Source organism: Sturnus vulgaris, chromosome 13, assembly GCF_052056855.1.
Source record: "Sturnus vulgaris isolate bStuVul1 chromosome 13, bStuVul1.hap1, whole genome shotgun sequence".
Lineage (NCBI taxonomy): Eukaryota > Metazoa > Chordata > Aves > Passeriformes > Sturnidae > Sturnus > Sturnus vulgaris.
In genome coordinates this window covers 9706945-9727671 of record NC_142255.1, presented here as the reverse complement: position 1 = coordinate 9727671, position 20727 = coordinate 9706945, and the positions used below count along the sequence as shown (strand labels likewise).

Below are 20727 nucleotides of genomic sequence, written 5' to 3'. Positions count from 1 at the left end.
TCCTATTAGTAGCTCTGCTTAGCAAAACACCTCTTTTAATTTGCACCTACTTTGAGAAATTGGCAAATGTTTTGACTAGATTAACCAGTTCATTTTGTCTTTTGAGTAGACTAAAGGCCACGCCTGTGATGACTGACAGTGGGAACACCAGGACAACTACCAGATAAGGGACATGCAGAAGATAAAGCTACCTCTTGATAAAAGAAAAAACACTTCTGTTCTGATAATTCAAGATCTGAGAAGTTGAATTTTAACTCTAATTTTAATTAATAAACCAATGTACAAGTTACATGATTCCCTCAGACTACACTCAATGCAATGCACTGACACAGCCAAAGGCAAATAAAAAAGAGGAAAAAACCCTCTAAAACCACAAGAAAATGTATCAAAGAACTCTAATAATTGCTAGAACACTAAGATTAGGTCACCATCAGCTTCAAATTCAGTACTTCATTCAGGTAGGGGCTTTTTTCCCTAGAAACTCTTTTTTTCTCCCTTTCTAGCACCCTGGAGATTCCATGTGAAAAATGACCCAATTGAAGTCAGTTTTGTCATTCTCCTTTAAGGTAAGATCTCAACTCAGTTTTTTGAATTCTATGCTATTTCTATAGCATACAATTATTTAACAAATACATTCAAAGTGATTTATGACATGTGAAGCCTTTTCTCAATGAAGACAAAGTTTCCTGAAATTCATATTTGGTGAACATTTCCTTAGAATAGGACATATTTAATGATTTATTTCTGACAATATCTGAATGTTTCTGAGTCACTGTGAGAACACAGAGGGGACACAAACATTGAGATGAGCCAGTGCCTCTCCTTTCTTCTTAAGAGGATGGGCAAATTCCTTAAAATGGCAGCATTGTGCTTCTGGCATGTACATTTCTTCCCCCCCTCCCCGAGTTTTCTGTGGCTTTGTAAGGTTGTGTTAGATACAGGCAATCTTTTCCGAGACAAAGAGCTGATTTCTCACAGTCACAGAGATATAATTAGGTTTACCAGGGATAGATTCTGCTACCTTATTCCACATACACGAGAAGTCAGTGAGTAGATGAGACCTCAGAATGATTTATCACCTGCAAGAGAGCTGATGGTGGAGCATTGCTGTACGTGAGGCTGGAAAGAAAGAAGCAATGTGTACATGGAGCTCTTCCAGTATGAGCAGTTTTTCACTTGTCAAAAATCAATTTCATGTGCCGCCCTGCTTTCTGCTCATCTGGCTTTGTTAGCTCCTTTCAGAGTTAACACCAAGCCCCAAAACTACAGCTCACAATGGATGTGTCTGTGGGATTGTATCTGCCTATGTCAGTAACAACTTGGATCTGCCATCTTCACACATTACCATAATGTTTGCTGTGTAATTCCTTCCTAAAGGAAGACATGAAGTGTGCAATGGTCTGGATGCCATGCAGTGCTGTGCACAGATAACCACTGACCTTAAAATACACCTGTATACACCCCTCTGTACTCAGCTCCCTTCCCCTGGAAAAGTGCTTCCTTACTTTTACTGAATGTAATCTCCAAGCAGCAGTTAGAACTGCACACTTGCTTTCAGCAACAGAGCAAGTGTTGAAAGGCACTTAGTGATTGCATGCAAAGTGTGTGACTACAATTTCCATATTTTAGGCTAGGATCTAAATTCTTTTTATTAGTTCTTTGGCAGACCAATAAGTACTATGGAAGTCTGAGAAAAATTCAACACCTGCACATGCAAAAATTATTACCTTTCTAGTCAGTCCATGGTGTTACCCACTGACCATTGAATTTTCCCCCTCATTTAGCAGTGTATGTGTTACAGAGGCCCTGTGGAGACCACATAAGCAATTTCTGCAGTGAGTCAAGTAGTTATGAGAAAGGTCAGTTCTGTGCACTAAGTTAAAAGAACAGAATATTTATTCCCCTACTTAAAATATGGCTTCCCCCAACCTTAATATCCATTCCTACCACATGGAAGATGTGGCATACTCACAGCCAGGGAAAGGTGCAGTCAGTTTTCTTGGGCTGCTCCTTTCCCTGGCTGTCTAGTACACCACATGGAACAAATATGTGCAATATGACCCTATGCCTTTTCTCCATGGGATGGGCACTAGGTGTACATGCATGTACAAAATAAAATACAGTTTGGACAACTTGCTCACCAGGCATAAGATTCATACTTGAAGGCTGAAAGAGCTCTTCTACTTCAATAAATATTGCAGTGACAAACTCAGAAGAAGGCCTCTACCATATGGATTCACAATTAAAATTCAGATTTTTCTTGTTTGTATACACGTTTACACGTATAATAAAACGAAACTGTTGAATAGCAGTACATCTGTCAAAATATGAAGATCCAACAGTTAATAATGTTACATTTACAGCAGGAATAATGCAGTCTCTTGCATCTTAAAATCATTTACAGACAGGGCAGAATAATGTCATGAGAAGAATTATTTCATATGCACTCATATCTCTTGAGAAGTCTGCCAAGTTATTCATGCTACAGTTATACGTCAGAATACTACAGGATGGATTGTGTAGGATGCCTGTATCTATATTTACAAAGATCATCAGGAGTTTTTTTCTCTTCTCACATTTCCTATTTTAAATGTTTCAAATCTCTCACCACTCAAGCACTTATGCATCACTAAGCTCCTCCCAAGTTCCTTCAGCACCTGCAGCATCATCAGGTGTGGGGGAAATGAATTAGAGCTTGCTGAAGAACAGCAAAGAGCTGGCACTGCAAGCTGCAGCTAATTACACTCAATAAATTTCAGGCCTTGGTTTTTTTCTCCCTGAGAAAAATACCTGATTTGGAAAGGAAAGAACAATTTTAATAGCCCTCAAACAGTTTAAAGGATTCATTTGACATGCATCAGTATATATGCTACAGTGGCCTCTTTATTTTGGTAATTATTTTGAATTTGCTTTACACACGACAGTTACAAAAAAGCATTTACTGACATATGGGGTATAAGGTTCCTGTAAAACTGATCTGACTGCTTAGCCTTCCAATGGGTTTCTGCAGACAAAGATTTGGCAGGCTTTAATAGGGACTCTGGTAGAGTCTATAATAAAACTCTGCCACTTATCTTGTTTCTCTCATCCCGAAAGACTAAGTATTTTAAGTTTTATAAGCATTAATTCTGCTACTTGTGCAGCTCAGAGAGGATTTGAAAGGTTTAAATTTCACTGAAGAAGCAGGACCAACTGAATTTTCTTGTTCTGGAGAAAGTGAAAGAAAAACACAAAAAAACTTGAAAAACCCAGTGAATTGAGTTAGTGTTATGTGCAGTTCTTAACCTAACTAGTTTTCTGGTTTACTATGCAGACCCTCAGTAAATGTGCCATGAGGGCTTTTCCTCCCTAAATATCCCAGTGTGGTTACCAAGGCACAAGGAGATGAAGGCAGAGTGACATAATGAATTGCCCTGTCTGTAGAAGACATGGTAAATTGTAAAACAAACTTGTATAGCAAATTAATAAGCTCAAGCACAAGGCAGGGCACTTCAGAGGGAACAATGTGGATTGCTCTTCAGCTGCAGCTGGACAAAACAAGGCAGCTTTAACAACTGCCTGTTATCAGGGACCTTATTCAGCCCTCCCCTAGCAGGAGCTCTGCAGTTAAGCCAGTTCAGAGATACGAACAAGGAAAAAGAAAATATTTTGCACATGCCAGTTTTCCACACTTTAAAGTCCTTGATGTAACCCACAATGGGTTTATGAGCAGGAGGAAGCAGAGAATGCAGGCCAGGAAAATTCCTCACCAGCTCCTAGGCAGCACAGCAGCTGGAGCTGCCAAACTGCACTGAGGTGGACTTGGAATTGCCAGTGACACCCCAGGGTCTAGCAGCCAGCATTCAAGAATTAGCTCCCTCCTTCTGCAATGGAGGTGTTTTGGGGTCCTGGCTGAAGTCAGAAGAAAGATGTGAAAGGCAGCAGAGGTTGCTGGAGATGGTTTTTAATCCATGTTTTAAAGAAGGTTCAGTGCCATTTGCTAGAACTATCCCCTGCACAGTCCTGCTTACACATTAGCTTCAATCTGAACTGCAAACACACTGGGAAAAAGAGTTAGCACACGGAGAGGCAGAATAAATGTTGAAAATACAATAATGCAATTACACAAGTCAACACCAGAAAATATTGAGGAGGTCCAGGGACGGGCAATGAAATGATTAGAGGCAAGAAAGAAGGCTTTAAAGGCTAGGAATACTGAGTTTCCATAGGGGATGGACATACAAGGCTGGAATACTAAAGCTATGGACTAAGAATTAGATAAATAAATAAATAAATAGTAAGACAGCATTGTCTCTTTAGCTGATCATCATACATTTATATATTATTATTATATATATATTATTATATTATTATAGATTATATATAAATACCTAAACTTATTTTTCTTTTGCTGGAAAGAATAAGGAATAAATTTTGTTCTATTTTGGATTCACTATGAGATACTGCAAATTTTTAGACACTTCTGTTTGCCATTAGATTTAATGTGAAAATTCCTATCTTTCCTTCTTCACCCTTATGATTGTCACAGTACTGCCGGCAGCTTTGCTTTTATTTTTTTAACACATTTATTAAATACTGCAGGACTAGAGCACAAAAGCAGGAAGAGAAATGACTGTGGCTTCACAGGATCACATGCAGCTTGTAAGAGACACTATCAAGCCAGTTCCACAAGGGGATCCCCTTCCCCAGCCTCCTTTGCAACCACAAAACACAGAGATAAGAGAAAAATAGAATTTTTAGCTTCAAAATCCCAAATGTCAGAAAAAAATCCACTATGTAAAGTAAACCCAAGGCTTTTTCTGTATTTCACACTCATGTGAGAATAGCCAATTAAAAGAAATATTCCAAATAGGTCTAGGAAACAGATCATACCCCACAATAAAGACAAGAAAAAATTCCAGTGACCCTAACAGAAAATACCCTTCTCAAGTCCATATGTGGCAAGATATTACTTCCCAAGAAAACCAAATGAATACATTTTTGCCTGCTTTTTAACTGTGCAAACTTGTAACACAACATTCTTTTTCCATGGTGGTTTTGCAGTCATTGCTTCCAGCCTATGGAAGTGCTCTAAGTCACTCAGCTGATCACCATACAGAGAGCAACCAAAACATGGTGGGATGTGGATGAATCTGTTTGTTTTCCTTCTCAAAATAAAATCAAGTTAAAAACAATTTCTGCACAGAAACAGTCATAACTAATGGTTACAATGGTTTTCCCCATCTGTCCACATTCCAGGGCAAGATTAGCTTTTATCCAGTAATGATGAAAAATAGTGAACCTGTGTAGACTTCCTTTAAGACAAAGTATAATTATAAAGTCATTAAAATCAAGGGAAAGGAGTAATTCACTAATATTTCTTTACAGGTAACATCTTGTATGCCCTGAAAAAATCAGCTTTCTCACTAAAATTTTAATAAGCCCTTGGGTTTCCTTTGAAACATTTAAGAATAGCTGGTAAGAAAACAATTAGAAATGAACAGATGTTAAAACCTATGAATATATACACTTCCATATTTTAAAATAAAAACATCTTGTACTAACTGTGATTGTATACAAGACCAACAGGAAAAAAAAACCCAAGAAACAAGTCTGCTCCTATTTTTGTTTGCTCCCCCTGTACTTTGCAATAATGCACTGTTAGGTAGATGTTCTGTACTGGAAAGTGTCAAGCGCTATTAAAAAGAAAAAATTGACTTGCACTGCATTATGGTTTTCACCACTCAAGCTGTTTTTAAAGCACAAATTATTTCTGGCTTTGCTTTGAATAAATTATGGATAGCACATATTGGAAAAGTTGCTTGGACCACGCAGTGCAGTTGTGTGTGTGCTTTGCAGCTTTGGTAGTTCTGGTAGCTGGCACCGTGGCACACTGGTCTGGATATGAACAAAGCAAACATTCGTGTGGAAACAGAATACAGCAGCAGAGAGGCCAAACTTCAGTTAAAATCCCCTTTAAATTGAGAGTTAATTGAAGAATTAAATGAATCCTTGAGGATTTCATTTATTTATTTAAATTTCCATTTCGTAACAGAAATGTGATGCCCCCAGAAATGAATTAGTGAAAGATTATTGTACCACTGAGGTAGTTACACTACTACACTCTTCAGCTCATTCCCAACTACACCTCTGACATCAGGAGTATATTTAAAAAGGGATTAATGCCTGTTGTGCCTTATTGTTTAACTACACATTGACTACAGAGAACGCTAACACATAATATAATACCAAAATCCTCAACATTTCTTTTTCATCACAGAGCTCAATGGGTAACTACCACTTCCAGAACATGTCATTTAAAACTCATTGAATTTATTTAAGTATCTACATTACCCAGCTGCCAAACACCACAAAAATAAGAGACACTGCACTCACTTCTGAGCTCACAGCACATCCAGGGCACGGTGTGTGAGGTGGCAGGCAGGCTCCTAATGCACCTCTGCTGCAGAGAGAGCTTGAGCCTCAGCTCTGTGCCTGTGACAAGGGGAGGGCACAGCAGGAGCAGGGACCAGCCCAGGTGTGAGAGAGCACCTGCACAAAGGCCACTGCTCATGGCTCAGCTTCACCACCTGGTGAAAGGCTGTGCCTGACACAGCCCTGCACTGCACAAATACAGCCTCACTACAACCAGCTGGATGGAAACTCATTTTCTGTTCAAACTGCTGGAAACCTGCCTGATCCACTGATGTGAGTTTGACACTAGTTAGCTTACAAGTGGCAACCTCTGTAGTTCAAAACACAACAAGCTTAATAGGAGGGATTATCTAGAGCTTTGTAACTGATCATTTAAAAAACAAAGCCCCTGCCTCACTTGTTGTACAACTGCAAATTTGCATAGAGGTTGTACTACAGGCAAGTTTTAAAGGAATTTAAATTGATGCAAAAGAAAATTTAGATAACTCTCACTTTTATCACAAATTCTCACTTCCAAATTATCTCAAGTGATTTCTTAACCACATACAAATATGCCTACACAATTGTTTAAACCATTTTTACCTGATCTACTTCATTTTACAGCAGAGCATTCAGGAGGGATGCAGGTACCCAAATGAAGACATTTAGTGCTATTTTAGATGCCTGAGGGCATCTCACCCTGGCTCCCAACCGCTGCTAAAAACGGCATTAAGTCATCTGTCACACCTGCTAGCCCTGACAGATGTCTCAGGTACCCAAAGCATTCAAAATGGCATTAGATATCTATGTTTAGGCTTCCGAATCTTTCCCTTGGTGCCTAGAGAAAGTGCAAACGAGGGGGAGAATTGGTGTCCTGGAGTCTGTCATTTATCTCAAACACAAGCAGTACAGAAGCAGCAGGAGTGTGAAATCTTTACATTGTCTCACTAATCTATGTTTCCACTCTGCTCCCCCAGATCAATCTGTGCCAAAACTATACAGTATGTTGTGCATTATTATAAGCAAAAGCTATTGCAATGAGGAAAGCTAGAACAGATTTTGGAGGGTAATAGCATTTCCAAAAAAATCAAACTGGATTTGCACGAGAGAGAAGGATGAAACGCCCTTCTTCAACCACAATTCAAGTGGAATCAGCTTCTTGCTCATTTCTCTCACAATTTATTTGTGGCACAGCACGGGAAAAAAATAACGATTATTTTTTTTCTCCCTGCATATTTTACATATTCATGCTCCCTGCAACATAGCACCATGTTGACACCTCTATCTGGACAATCCATAAAGAACAATCAGAAACAAGATCATGACAAAGAGTCTGAAAATCTGCTGTCCCAAATGTACTTCCATCTCATCCAGTTGAAATGAAAAAATGAGCTCAGAATACTGCAGCAATTAATATTTTTTCCATATCTAGTGTCTTCAGGCATACAAAAGGGTTTCTTATAAGGTACTACAAATTCTTCCTGGGCTTCTACTTTGAAATTTACTTATGTGGAGTTTATTATTCAGGCTTGAATAGTCTTCTAAAGGTTATCCCAAACAAAGCTACATAATGTGCCTATTTTACAGCACCTTCTGCCTCCAATTTTTTTGAGGTGTAGATTAAGAGATTTCCATGTAATTTTTTAAGCTAGTTTTAAATTATTATTTAAAAAAACAACAACAAAAAAACCAAACAACCCAAACAAACATGCAAATAATTAAAAAAACAAAACCCAAAGTAAATAACACTCCTGCCCCTAAAAAAGCCCCAAACAAAAGCAAAAAAAGGCATTCTGAATTTCTCCAATTAACCAAAAATTCTATTCCTTTATTTTAAAGTCTTAAAACTGTGCCTCTTTCGTGTCTTTACTTTTACTGTATTTTGGCCTAAATGTTCTTAGTAGCAATACCTTTTGCCAAAATTAAAGCTATCATGGTTCCATACTCATTCATACCCAAAGTAATGCTGTAGGAAAGAAAATAATTTTAAATCACAACAGAAAAAATTACCTCAGACACTTTCTTGGTCACGTGAATTTTCACCAAGACATTAAAATAAATTGTACTCCAAACTGGTTGTGAACAATTGACATTAACCTACCAAGTTTGACAAGAAGTTAATTAAGCCCTGTAATGAAATGCTTAAAAATAACTCATTCATCTCGGAATCCTCACAAGTAATTGCACAGCCCCATATCATTTTCCTGGTTTTACAGTTATTTCTAGATATAAAATATTTGGCATATCCCTTTAACTTTGCATATACATGTACTGCTACAAACACTAACAAAACAAGGAGTTTATTTCCAGGATAGGCTAATTTAGCCATCAGCAATTGAGGAGAACAGGATGTGTGTGCTGTGGAAGCACAAATCCCGAGCCACTGGCAAGCGAGCAGTGGTTCAGAGGTGTCTCGGAGCTCACCCTCAGCCTTAACTACAGAGATGTTCCACATGGGATAACCCTGGGCACCCCACGGGTCTGGGGCAGCCAGGTGACCCAAGGAGCTGCCCAGAGTCACAGCTCAGCTCTCCTGAAAGCTTCCCACACCATGGACACAAAGTCAAGAGTCTCTTCACTGGCAAAGGTACGACATCTCCAAAGCAGGAAGAGAAAAATCAATATTGTGTACAGCAAAGGAAAAAACCCCACAAAACAAAACAAGGTATTTGTTTTCATTTCCAAAAGTTGACTGAGTGCAAGGTCATCAGCTGGCTAGGAAGGAAAATCCACTCACCATCTTGCCATGATATACCACTTTACAAAGCAGATAAGGAAATTTAAGTTCTTTGTGTCCATGCCATGTTATGATGTCACAAAATCATTGTGTCAAAAGAATACCCAGAAAACCAAAACAACCCTGGCTTCCTATAACATAAGACTTGAAAATGGCCCTAAGAAATTTCTCAAATTTTCTACATACTCACATGTCCCACTGTTGAGGATGGAGGGAAAATGAACTTTTCCCTTTAGACCACCTGTCTGAGCTTAAATAAGCTGATTATTGTTCTTGTGCTTATATTGCAGCAGCACCTAGATGAAGGATGTATATAATCCTTTAAGGCTCATAATCTGTCTAATAGTCATTTCATGGCTTGTTTGAAACAAGCTGACACTAGCACAACAAATGAAATCTCCTGAACACTCTGCATGAACAATAGCAAAGACTGAAGAAACCTTCAGGCTAATTTATAATTTTTTTTCCTTGCACCTTTTTCTCACCCCAAGAGTACATGTCCAAGATGCACCTACTCAGAATGCAGCTTGTGAATCACAAAAATATCCCCATAACTAGAGGGAAATGTAGAAGATGCTCAGTCTTCAGTTCACTAATGCTGCTCGCACAGACAAGTTCTTACCAGTTCTTCAGGTGAAAGTTTTACAAATATTTTGTTGTTGGAGGCAATACTGATTTTCATGTAGCCTGGGCCTGTGATGAAGATGGATCACTGAATTTCTTCAGCTTATTTTAGTCATATTCAGCTCCCTCATTTAAACTGAAAAACTCAAAAATGTAGGACAATAAATTAAGCTGTATTTCCATTCATTAAACATATAATATTACTGTTATAGCTTTTTTTCCTTCCCTTCTCCATCCCCCACAAAGCTTCAGAAATCTTCAGCAAAATTACTTTTTCCTACCCACTTGCACAAATTTGGGTTTCTACTACACAATTATCATCATAAAGGAAAAAAAAATAAAGGAGACCAACTTTTTCTAAAAGGAAAACTGAGAGGTTTTTGTTGGGGTATGTTTTGTTTGGGGTTTTTTTTTTGGGTTTGTTTGTTGGGTGTTTCTTTCAAAAACAAACACAAAAATGCCAAGCAATGTTTGCGACTGAAAAGCAATTCAGACTTTCAGCCCACCAATCCTGCTGCAATCATGATGTTGTTAAAGCCCAGGATTTCCAACATGACAGAAATCCTGATTCAGACTCCTCTGTTTCCCAGCAGCACCTGCACATATGCAGGAGTTTCCTCAGCAGCCCAGGAATTTGGGCAGTCCAACACTGACTTGACAAAGCTGCCAACACATCCTGATCTCCATTAGCTCAACCACACAATGCCAGAATGAAACCTGGAAGAATTAAGAACATTAAGAAGTGACAGAGGTGCCTCCATCCAGCTCCCAACGTTTTGCAAGTTTTCCAGCCAGGGTCTCCCTTTCTTTGCACATCTCTCACACTGGAGGCTTCCAGGACACACCCACACTGAAGAGCACCCCAGGCTTCAACAGAGTGAAAATACATGTGCAAGTCAAAGCTCTTGGCAAAAGCAAAGGTTCCATCTGTCCCCAAGATCTATCTACAAGCATGACCCCCAACACATGGAAATGAAATATCATCCTCATTCAAAAGACTGAGCTAGATATGAGTATTCATTAATATGAATAATTCATCGTAAAAGACACGGGGATTTGGAAAATCTTATTTCCATGTAATGATTTAAATTCTATACTAGACATCAAGTTTAGATAAAAATGTGGTTTTTAGTAAGTTACTGGTATCACCAACATTGCATGTTTTTGTGGCTTTCTGGATTTTTCCAAGGTAAGAAACAGCTGATCAGGTTTGCCACTACATTTTATAAACTTTGTAAACATATATTTACAGGAAACAGGGCACCTATCTCTGTATGCTCCAATTCTCACAACACTGATCTGGTCTTATAAAATATTTTGCTGTAAATATCACATATAATTTCAGTTTTTGTTGTTGAGTTTTTCCTGGAGTTTTTTTTGGTTTTCCACATCAAGAGGACAATATTGAATAAGAAAACTGTAATGAATTACAGACCAGACAGATGAAGAAAGAAAACTAAGTGAGCCATTACAGATTTTATACGCCTTTATCAAACTTTTTTATTTCAGGGGATATAAAATTCCCAACATCTGTTTTATGCAGCACAGGAAGCTGCTTTTAAACAGCATATTGTTTTTTGCCTAACCAATGCTTCCACCTTTCACACTAATCTTTCACATCACCAAAACCCAAAGATTTACAATAATAAAGTGACACTAGAGGAGTTTGTATCAGCAGCCAGAGGTGCACATTTCAGCCAGTACAGATACAGTTAAGAGGAAGGCTTCGTTGTAAAGAAAAATAATGTGCATAATTCAGCAGCTATGCCATTCCACACACATATAATTAACAAGTCTTCAGCTCATTAGCAGGCTGTATAAAATACATATAATATGCTGTGCAAAACTGATTGAGAATAAAAAGCTCCTCATGCATTAAAATAAATTATTTAAATTGTTTTGAAAGATTGCTATCAGTAGCATTCAAGGATATGATTCCCAAACCTACTCATGGCTCCAGCCTCTCCAGCCTGATATTTTCACCAGCTATCTTGCCGTGCTCATTCCAGCAGGATGCATTGGATCAGTGACTGCTGAGGTTCTGCTACAGCCCTGAGAGGTGAATGGGACAAACAGCACAAACACTGCCCAGGTAGCCCCATGTACACACAGATTCCCACACACTCCCTAGGGATGCAGAAAGGGCCTTTTTGGGGAGCAGCACACTCAGTACACGTTAGCATCTTCTCTTTAGTAGTCTGTACACCAATTAATGATCTGCAGAGTCTCAGTGCTGCCCCTCCAGCAACAGAGGGCCGAGTCCCACTGCACCCACACTGCCCGCACTCAGAGGAGACCCTGACACCATAAAAACGGGTCTCAAGGGATGAAATAGTTACTCCTGAGCTGTAGTGACATCTCCTGGCAACAAATCGAGGTGGTCTTTTCCCACACAGTGTGCTCTCTCCAGAAAACTCTGAGGGTTCCAGCCAAAAGGCAACAGTCATGGTGCTCCCTCCAGCCCAGCTCCCACGGCACAGTGCCCAGAATACCAAGCAGAACCTCCTGATTTACAAGGACTGCTGACATTTTAGAAAGCAAGAGGCTAAGATACAGGAACATCAGCTCTAAGATCTCTGGATTTATTGTAGCACACATTGGCCTTTCTTGAGTGGTTGGAAAAATTGCTGCAAAAGCTAATCAACTAGCAGCTTAATTCATACCATGAATCTTGCAAAGTGTTTTCTCACTTCACTGTGAAGCCCTGTCTGTTTGCTAAGAGTTTATACCTCTGCCCTCCATGGACTCCTGACAAATATTGTAAGCATGGTTTTGGTAAAAAGAATGTAAGTTAAGCTGTCTTTTTTTCTTCTATGTTAAGACTACCTATAACCCAAACATCAAAATATGCAGAAAAAACATTTCTCGCTTCTTCAGTGTAGACAACAAAGTCAGTGCAAGTTGTAAATTCTTCAGAAAGAGATGATAATAAATACATTGAATATCATTGTAGTGGAAGTGAAATTGTTTATAGAAGTTTAGAACCGTGGACTCAGAGGCAGAGGGACACCCCTGAACCTTAGCAAGATCCCCACACTGAAGAGTCCTGCAGAACTGACAACTCAAATATTTATATTCAAGTGAAAGTCAGAGAGTAAATGTGTTTGATAGTCTAAGTTTAGCTTGTTGACTGTTTTACACAGCAATCTGTGTCCCCCCAGCCCTGGCCAATCACTATACAGAATTCTGGTGAATTTGATTGCTGTCATTATATTATCCCTGTGGTATTTTTTGTGTTGCCTTTATACAGTACAATTTTCTTTATACTTGCAGAATAATAGAAATCTGAATTTTTGCTTGTTTTCTTTTGTGTTGTTTTCTCCCCCCACCCCAACTCTTCAGAGGCAATTACAACAATTTAAAGTACTTTGCATATGCTGCAAGGCAATCAAGAAAATTCATTTGACAAACTGGATTACAACTGTCTGCCAGAAAGCAAAGTGGTGAAAACATTTCCAACAATTTCTCAATGAGTATGTCTGGTAGATGCTCAAAGCACACTGAAATAATGCACAAGGAAGAAGAGTTCTACATTTACAGTTTCAATAAAGCAAAAAGCCTCATGAAAATTATGTATTTCTACTCATCACATCTAAAGTTAAACTATAAAACTCTTTTAAACAACTGAAAGCCTAAGAAGGTAAATCCCCTTCTGCAAATAATTTCCCATTTTCAGAAATTCCATACCCACAGATCATGAGTTGAACCATGTGTGTGAACATTTCTACAAGGTAGAGTGGTTGCAGAGCAGTGTTACTTCTCAGACTGCAGTGCTCTCAGATTTAACTGCATTTTATCTTCAACTCCAGCTTATTCTCAAGCCAGTAAATACCTACACACATACCAATCTCTTCCACTCTCTGCACCCATCCATCACCATTGTGAGTAATGCAGTCATCCCAGGCTGGATTGCTATGGAAATCTCTGCTGCCATCATTACCAGGTAATTTCTCCCCCTCACCCACACACCTGTAGACATGCCAGCCTGTGCCCACAGTGCAATGGCTCTGCAGTGTACAGCTCCATCCTCGGAGACAAAGTCACTCCCAGGGACACTGTGCAGGAGTGTACCCTGGGAAACCTCCAAGTGCTCCACATGCAGGAGTCCTGGGAGCAGTGGAGTGCTCCAGTTGTGTGAATCCACATTGCTCCTCTTACTTGCTTTCAGGCACAGATACATCCCTGCAGGTCAGGGGATCTCTACACCGATTATTCCAGACTACCCCTGGTGTGCCCAAGACAGGACAGGAGCTGTGTGCCCACCCAAAGCTGCCCAACATTCCTTGCCATTACACTGACATTTTACATAAAGGCTTTTTCTTTCCCTCTCTTGCTCTTTTTAAATAAATTATTCATCAGTGATGTAGGATAAAGCAAGGGCTTTAGTTTGCTGTATGCAATTTGCTAAGAGGAAATGGGAATGCTTTAACAGGGACACGTGATGTTTTCCTTGGAGAATCTGAAGGCTTTCCTGTATTGGTGAAACGACTTGACATTTGATCAAAACAAAATAATTTTTAATGTGTCCTCGTGACAAAGACTAATGCTTCACACGGAAAAAGAAAAACTTGCTACTTTCTAAGTGTGGGAAATTCTCCTTTGCGTTTAGAGTTAAACAGCTGTTTTCTCTGGAAATTCAGCATGTGTTCAACACATTTTATCTTACATATTCAGGGACATGGAAAAACCCTCCCCAGATTTAATTGTGTGGATTTTTTTTTAAATTTGGTGGCACTATCCAGGCAATGAGCAGGAAAAGCTTCTCTCTTCAAGCAGTTTGGAGAAAGAGCAGAGTTTTGTCCATTTTCAAATAAGAAAAAGATTTAACTCACTGCCAGAATAGGAGTGAGAGATCTAAGGAGACTGTCGAAAAAACAGTTTAGTTTTAGTTTAGAATAAATGAGGATTTGGATACTTGACTTTTTGACTACCATTCATATACTGGGATTTTTCACTGTTTATGCTCTTTCATGAAACAAAAAGGCATTAGAACTTTCACTAAAAACACACATTTTCATGCTAATAATGCTTATGTAATTTCTCATTTATAGCTGAAAAGTCTCATCTTGATCTTCTGCTTTGTGAAATAAATGGTTGATTTCCTTTCCTTCTGAAGGTAATTTTTCTTTTTAATTTTACAGCCTCAGACAGGTTCATTCACCTGCTCTTTGAATTATGAGAAAGTGAAAAAAGTAATACTTACTTGAAATGACAAAGTGTAAGTGGGCCTCCCTCACCTCAACCCCAATTCAAAGATGCTGAACTTTATGATCTGACATTTTCAGCTTGGCTATGTCTGATTCTCTACTGTTCATTTTCATTATATGTGAAGAATTCACTCTTTTCCTTACCACACACCAACAGACAAATGAGGTTAAAGCATTCTTAAAGCAGATTCAAGAAATTTGGTCAGTATTGGAATTGTAACAATATTTCCCATTATGAACTAGCAAGACACTACTAGTCACAAAGAAATGCAGGGTGGGACTGCTCCATTTTAGAGCAACTACAAAAAACCCAAAATCTGTACTTCAGCCTCTCCCAAAGAGACTTGTAACACATATTTTAAACCAAAACTAAGCTCTGTAGAGGGAATAGATCTCATGGTTTTGAGCCTTGGAAGACTAGCAAGGGAAAGGGGCAAGGCTGTTGACTCGAGAAGATGGCTCTTTTTGATTTAGAAGCAAACAGAATTCATCAGCAGTTTGTCAGTTACCTTTTTAACAAAGAAAATTAGGGTCACATATGTCTCAGCCATTCTGTGCAATGGTTCTGCTCTCACCCACGGGATCCAATTCTGCTGCTTTCAAGAACATGGATGTATTGCCTGCTTTCATACTAACATTACTTGTCATGATGAACCCTCTTCTCAGAGAAAACTTCATGTGCAGTGTTAGTGGCATGAAAATTCAAGTTCAGAAACATAATACCAGTTACAGATACATGCTATAGCTGGATACAGAAAATATGTGCTGTCACATTGTCATGACTAGCTTTGAAGTGGGAGAAAAAGTTGTAGGTGTAAAGAGATCTTAGAGCTAGTGAACAAACCAAACAGTTGGAGTACAAGGAATTGGGTTCTTTGGGTAGACTAAAAGAGACAGAAGTGGTGTATCAGCAGGAAACATAAGGATTAAGGAATACGAAATATTTCTGAGAACTGAAGGAATATGATCAAAACCAGAAGTCACAAAATAAAGGTAAAAGTGGACCTTATAAAGGGAATTACAACCCAGCAGAACAGGCAGGGTGGATTCAGCAGAAGCTAACCTCACTGAAAAAGGTCAGAGATACTGAAAGGGGAGCTCCCGCTAGTGAAACAAAGTTAAGAATATGTAATTGAAGCTGCTTAAAAGTCCTACTGCAAAACTGATAGGAACTCCTCCTGCTCTGGAAGAAAGGACTCAAAAGCTTCTCTTCCAAGAGGAGATCTTTCCTACTTAAGCTAAAGAAGCAGACCCTTGGCTAACAGCAGCATAAGCACTTACTGTGTTTGCAGGCCTGCCACGGGAGTAGAACACACTGAGAAATACAATGACTCTTCCTTGCCAAAAAAGGCTTGTCTCAAACATCTGAATTGTACGATAAAGTCAAGTGATCTTCAGCTTCCAAGGGAAGAAATAGTTGTTTTATGCCATCAAAAATAATACTCCTCCAAACCCCTCCTTCATTCTCTCACTGAATAACATTCATTTCTAGCTGTGAGACACTGCCCAGTATCAGCCTTCAAATACGTCATCTTTCTTTTCCCTTCCCTTCCTTTGATTAACAATTATGTTGAAGATTTTTCTGGTTTTCTAGACACCATTTACATTAGTTCACAATTAAAGTATCCACAATATCACCATAATTTGAGACACAGACTTTTCTCCCAAAACTTCCTGTACCTGCCATGCTTACTGACTGTCCTTGTCTGGAAGAGATGAGCATTAAGCACTTCCTTGAGGGACCAACAATACTTGCTTACTTCAGATCAAACCTAGGACTGCCTTTATGACCTACAGCTCCCACAGATGTGCACTTCTGCAGTTTTCTCTTTCACCACAATGCATTCAAGGAGAATCACCTGGAGTATCAGAAATAATCAATATAGCTGTAGTATGGCACAGAAAACCAACAGATAAATTGGTATGTATTCTCCAGCCCGTGTTTTATCATCTGCCATTAACACTGTCACTTATAAAAGGGTCTCCTGCATTTTGAATCCACTTGGGTTTGAGTTAATTTAAAAATACAGTGCCAAGGCAGGAATTAATTCCCAAGATAAAGGTTTAAGAGACAGTATTTAAAAATAAATTAAAACCAGTTGTAAAGAGCAGCAGAATTCAATAATAACTTTTCAGTACCTCTCCTTGGTGAGCAGCAGAGGATGTGATCCTCCACACACTCCATCACCATCCCCAAAGGAACCACCCAGTTTTGTTTTGACCCTGAGCACAACAGGGGCTGCCCTCCACCTGTCCCTGGCTGTGGCCAGCACCTCTGCTGAGCTCTCACGGGACCCAGGAGGAGGTGGGATGAAACTGAACTCCAGAGACCCACGTGTTTCAAAGAAACCCATTTTTGGAAAGTGACAGTCTGACAGTCCACAGCGTGCAGTGCCAAGTATAGCCATGAACTGAGGCATTCAAAAGCTGTAAATTGGTTTGGGCCTATAAATACAGAGCCTTTCCAATGGCTCATTCTCGAGTCCACAGAGAAGGAAGCAGCATTAGAAAAACAGTAACTGCGTTATAAATACCACGTTTAAGAAAGACTGAGTTGTTAAACATTAGATAAATACACAGACCACAGAAATATTTTTTCCACATTTTAACGTGCTAAGAAAAGTAATATTTATGCAAGATGTCCTTTAAAATCAGCACATTGCTCTTTTTGATCTTTGAAAATTTCAGCTACCTTTTTTCCAGACATTTGGTAAACCTGACCTTCTGCTGCAGATTATATGCCCTTAACTCTTCCAAGATCCAACAAAGAATATTCTCAGACCCCTCCTGTAGCTTTCCCAAACTACTCAACAGAAAGTTCCATAACCTGAACACACTGAGGTATTTAAACATAAATTTCCAAGACAGACAAAGACCAACCAAAGATCTGGAGCTAGGAGAGAACTAATTTCAGAACAATAGCTTTTTTATTTATTTCTATTTTTACAATGACAACATAATCAGAAAACATGCAAATATGAGCATATAAATAAATCTCTATTTTGGGGTCCTGAGAAGTTTGAGCAATTGCTTGTAGCATAATGAATGTTTGTAATTCATTAGATTCTGTTTAGAAATGCAAAGCACACCACAACATCAGTGATGTTCTCTTTATCTTAACAAAGACTACTACACTTAATGTTCTTCTGACAGAGCTAGCATGTTTTAAAGTATGTAATTCTTTTCTACAATATAATGTTTTTAATGGTGTGTTCCTATTTGAATTAAATTAACTGTAGTAATGTCATATTTTAGGCAAGCCTCTGCTAATTATCCCAAAGAGCTTCAAATCTTTACAGTATATTCACCGCATTTACATCTTCTCCACAAACTTACTGGTCTTGTTTATATAATTTTGCAAATGACAAGATGTGGAGGATAACAATCTAAATGAACTAAAAATTGTGTCATGGGCAGATCCTTCATAGATTTGCAATTTGTAGCTGTCAATCTTCCTACAGCTGCTAGATAACAAAACAACAGTTCTTTTCTTCATGCAGACAAGCAAATTCAATAAAGATTGGTAAGGGTTCTTTTCCAAAAGAAATCTCTAGTTCTCCACTCTCTGTTAAACATTTCCTTATACACATCCTAATTTCTTTCTTGTTTTTCTTAGGGAAAGAAAAACATCATAGCAATTCTGTGTATTTTAGCACCATATTTAACCAAATTTGATTTATGTGAAAAACGGGCTTGCCAGTGGCTAAATATTTTGGTGAAGAGTAACATATATAATACAAGGGGAGAAGGGGAGAAGAGATGTAGAGACTTAAAACTCACATCACATTGTAACTGGAGAACACACAATGGCAGTAATCAAAATGATCATTAAAGGGAGCTAGTGTGTTTTTATATCACCTTCTCAATCAAGACCTGCCTGAAACGGGCCAAGTTATATTAACATTTGAAAGAGAACAGAAACAAACAATAAAGGGAAAAGAAAATCTTACAGATTCAAAGTTGTGAAATTAATAGGGGCGCTGCCTATAAGATTGGGTTTTTCCTCTTCCTTGAAATGAGGGTATAAACTGAATTGTAGTTACAAATGCTGTTAAGAATTGGATCAGGGACCAACATCTACAGTGACAGGAAAAAGAAACTGAATCAAGAGAAAATCATTACAGAAAGAGAAATAAAAGTAAAAAATTAAAACAAATTACTACTGTTATAGAAAGGGACTAAATGGCTATATTGAGGGATAATGCAAGTATTTTATTCCTGGGAAAACCTTGTATTTAATTTTTAAAACTTCTATAAGGTTTCTGCTTTCTTTAAGGAGAATATATAGTAAGTTTCCATAATCACAACGCCGGTTCCACATCATGGGCTTCCCTTTGAAATCAAACTCCACGTTAGACAGAGGTGTTCACAGAATGTGTTGCTCCCGGGGGCTAGAAAACTCTAAGCCTCAACAGACTAATGCACTTAGCAAGTCCACCAAGGATCATCAAACAAAAAGCATTCAAGGCAGGCACGTACATTCGCTCGGTCCACTGAGATTAGCACCCAGCACCACTTGATGCACACAAGCAGTTTGGTGTCACGAGTTGTACCACTTCTTACATGAGATATTTCGAATCACTGCTAGTTTGCACAGCTAAAGAAATACACCTTTGTGGGTGCAGCAAAGTGATCAGGACACACACTTATAAGAGGAAAAGATGCTCGCAGGTGCCTGTGCTCAGCGAGTCCCTGTCAGAGAGTATTCATTTGCCTCATACATCTCACTGATTACTCGAGATGCACGTCTTATGATGGCAAAGGGGATTCATGAATGCTGCGGAGAGAGACCTGTAACAGCACGGCTGGTCCAAGACAACCGAGAAGAGGCAGCATCATTTAAAATAAATAAACCTTTCCCCACTCAACGACCGCTCCTCACTCAACGAGTAAAAAGGTCTGAGGCTCCGGCTGGGAGCAAAACTGGAAAGAAGAAACACCTGAGAAGAATTAACGGGATCGGCAGCCCCGGCAGTGCCGAGCTCGCAATCGCCCCAAGTGCCAGGCGGACAGACACACGGACCGCCGGCAGCAGCCCCTGGGCTCCGGGCTCGCGAAAACACCCGCGAATCGCCCCGGCAGAGGCTCCCAGCCGCCCCACCTCAGCCCCGGCCCGGCTCGGCCCCACCTCGCCCCCAGGCTCAGGGCGCCGCAGACAATGGGCGGGCGGCGAGACCCGCCCGGCATCCCCGGCACCGCCGCTCCGCGCCGGGCAGCGGCCCCGCGGGCGGGCACGGCCGGAGCCGCTGCCGCCGTGCCGGGGGCACGGAGAGACGGAGCGATGGAGGGACAGAGGGACGGACTTACGCGGGTGCGGCAGCGCCGGCGGGGACTGCGCGGCTCCGGGCGCGGCTGGCGGCGCGGCGGACTCGGCGGCGCGGCTGGAGCCCGGCCCGCCCCGCCCAGCGCGGCCGCGCTCCGCGCCCCGGCCCGCCCCGCTCCGCCCCGCACCTGCGCCCGCCCCCGCCCATTGTCCGCCCCGCGCACCTGCCCGCGCTGTGCCCGCAGCCCCGGCCGTGCGCCGGCCCCGCTCCCCCGCGCTGCTCTCCCGGATCCCAGGAGGGTCTGGGCAGCCCGGCAGCTGCCCCGGCCACCTCCCGCCCGGCCCCAGCTGCGCTGCGAACGCTCCTCAGCAGTCAAGGCAGAAGTCATTTGACTCAGCTGCGGGGAAAGGTGGCAGGCGGAGACTGTTCTCTCTGCGCAGTAACTCTTTCGCTTTCCCTGCTTTGCACCCCGGCGAACTTTCCCGTGGCACACGGGCTGATT

General features: G+C 40.4%; 1 protein-coding gene across 1 annotated transcript in view; it reads right to left on the bottom strand.

Moving 5' to 3' along the window:
• Positions 1–20286, bottom strand: part of SEMA6D (semaphorin 6D) — a 210609-nt gene extending 190323 nt beyond the window's left edge. The window contains exon 1 of the mRNA XM_088172534.1: positions 20269–20286. The gene's annotated coding sequence lies outside the window, so the exon portion shown is untranslated. The remainder of the gene's footprint in view (positions 1–20268) is intronic.
• Positions 20287–20727: the final 441 nt, after the last annotated feature.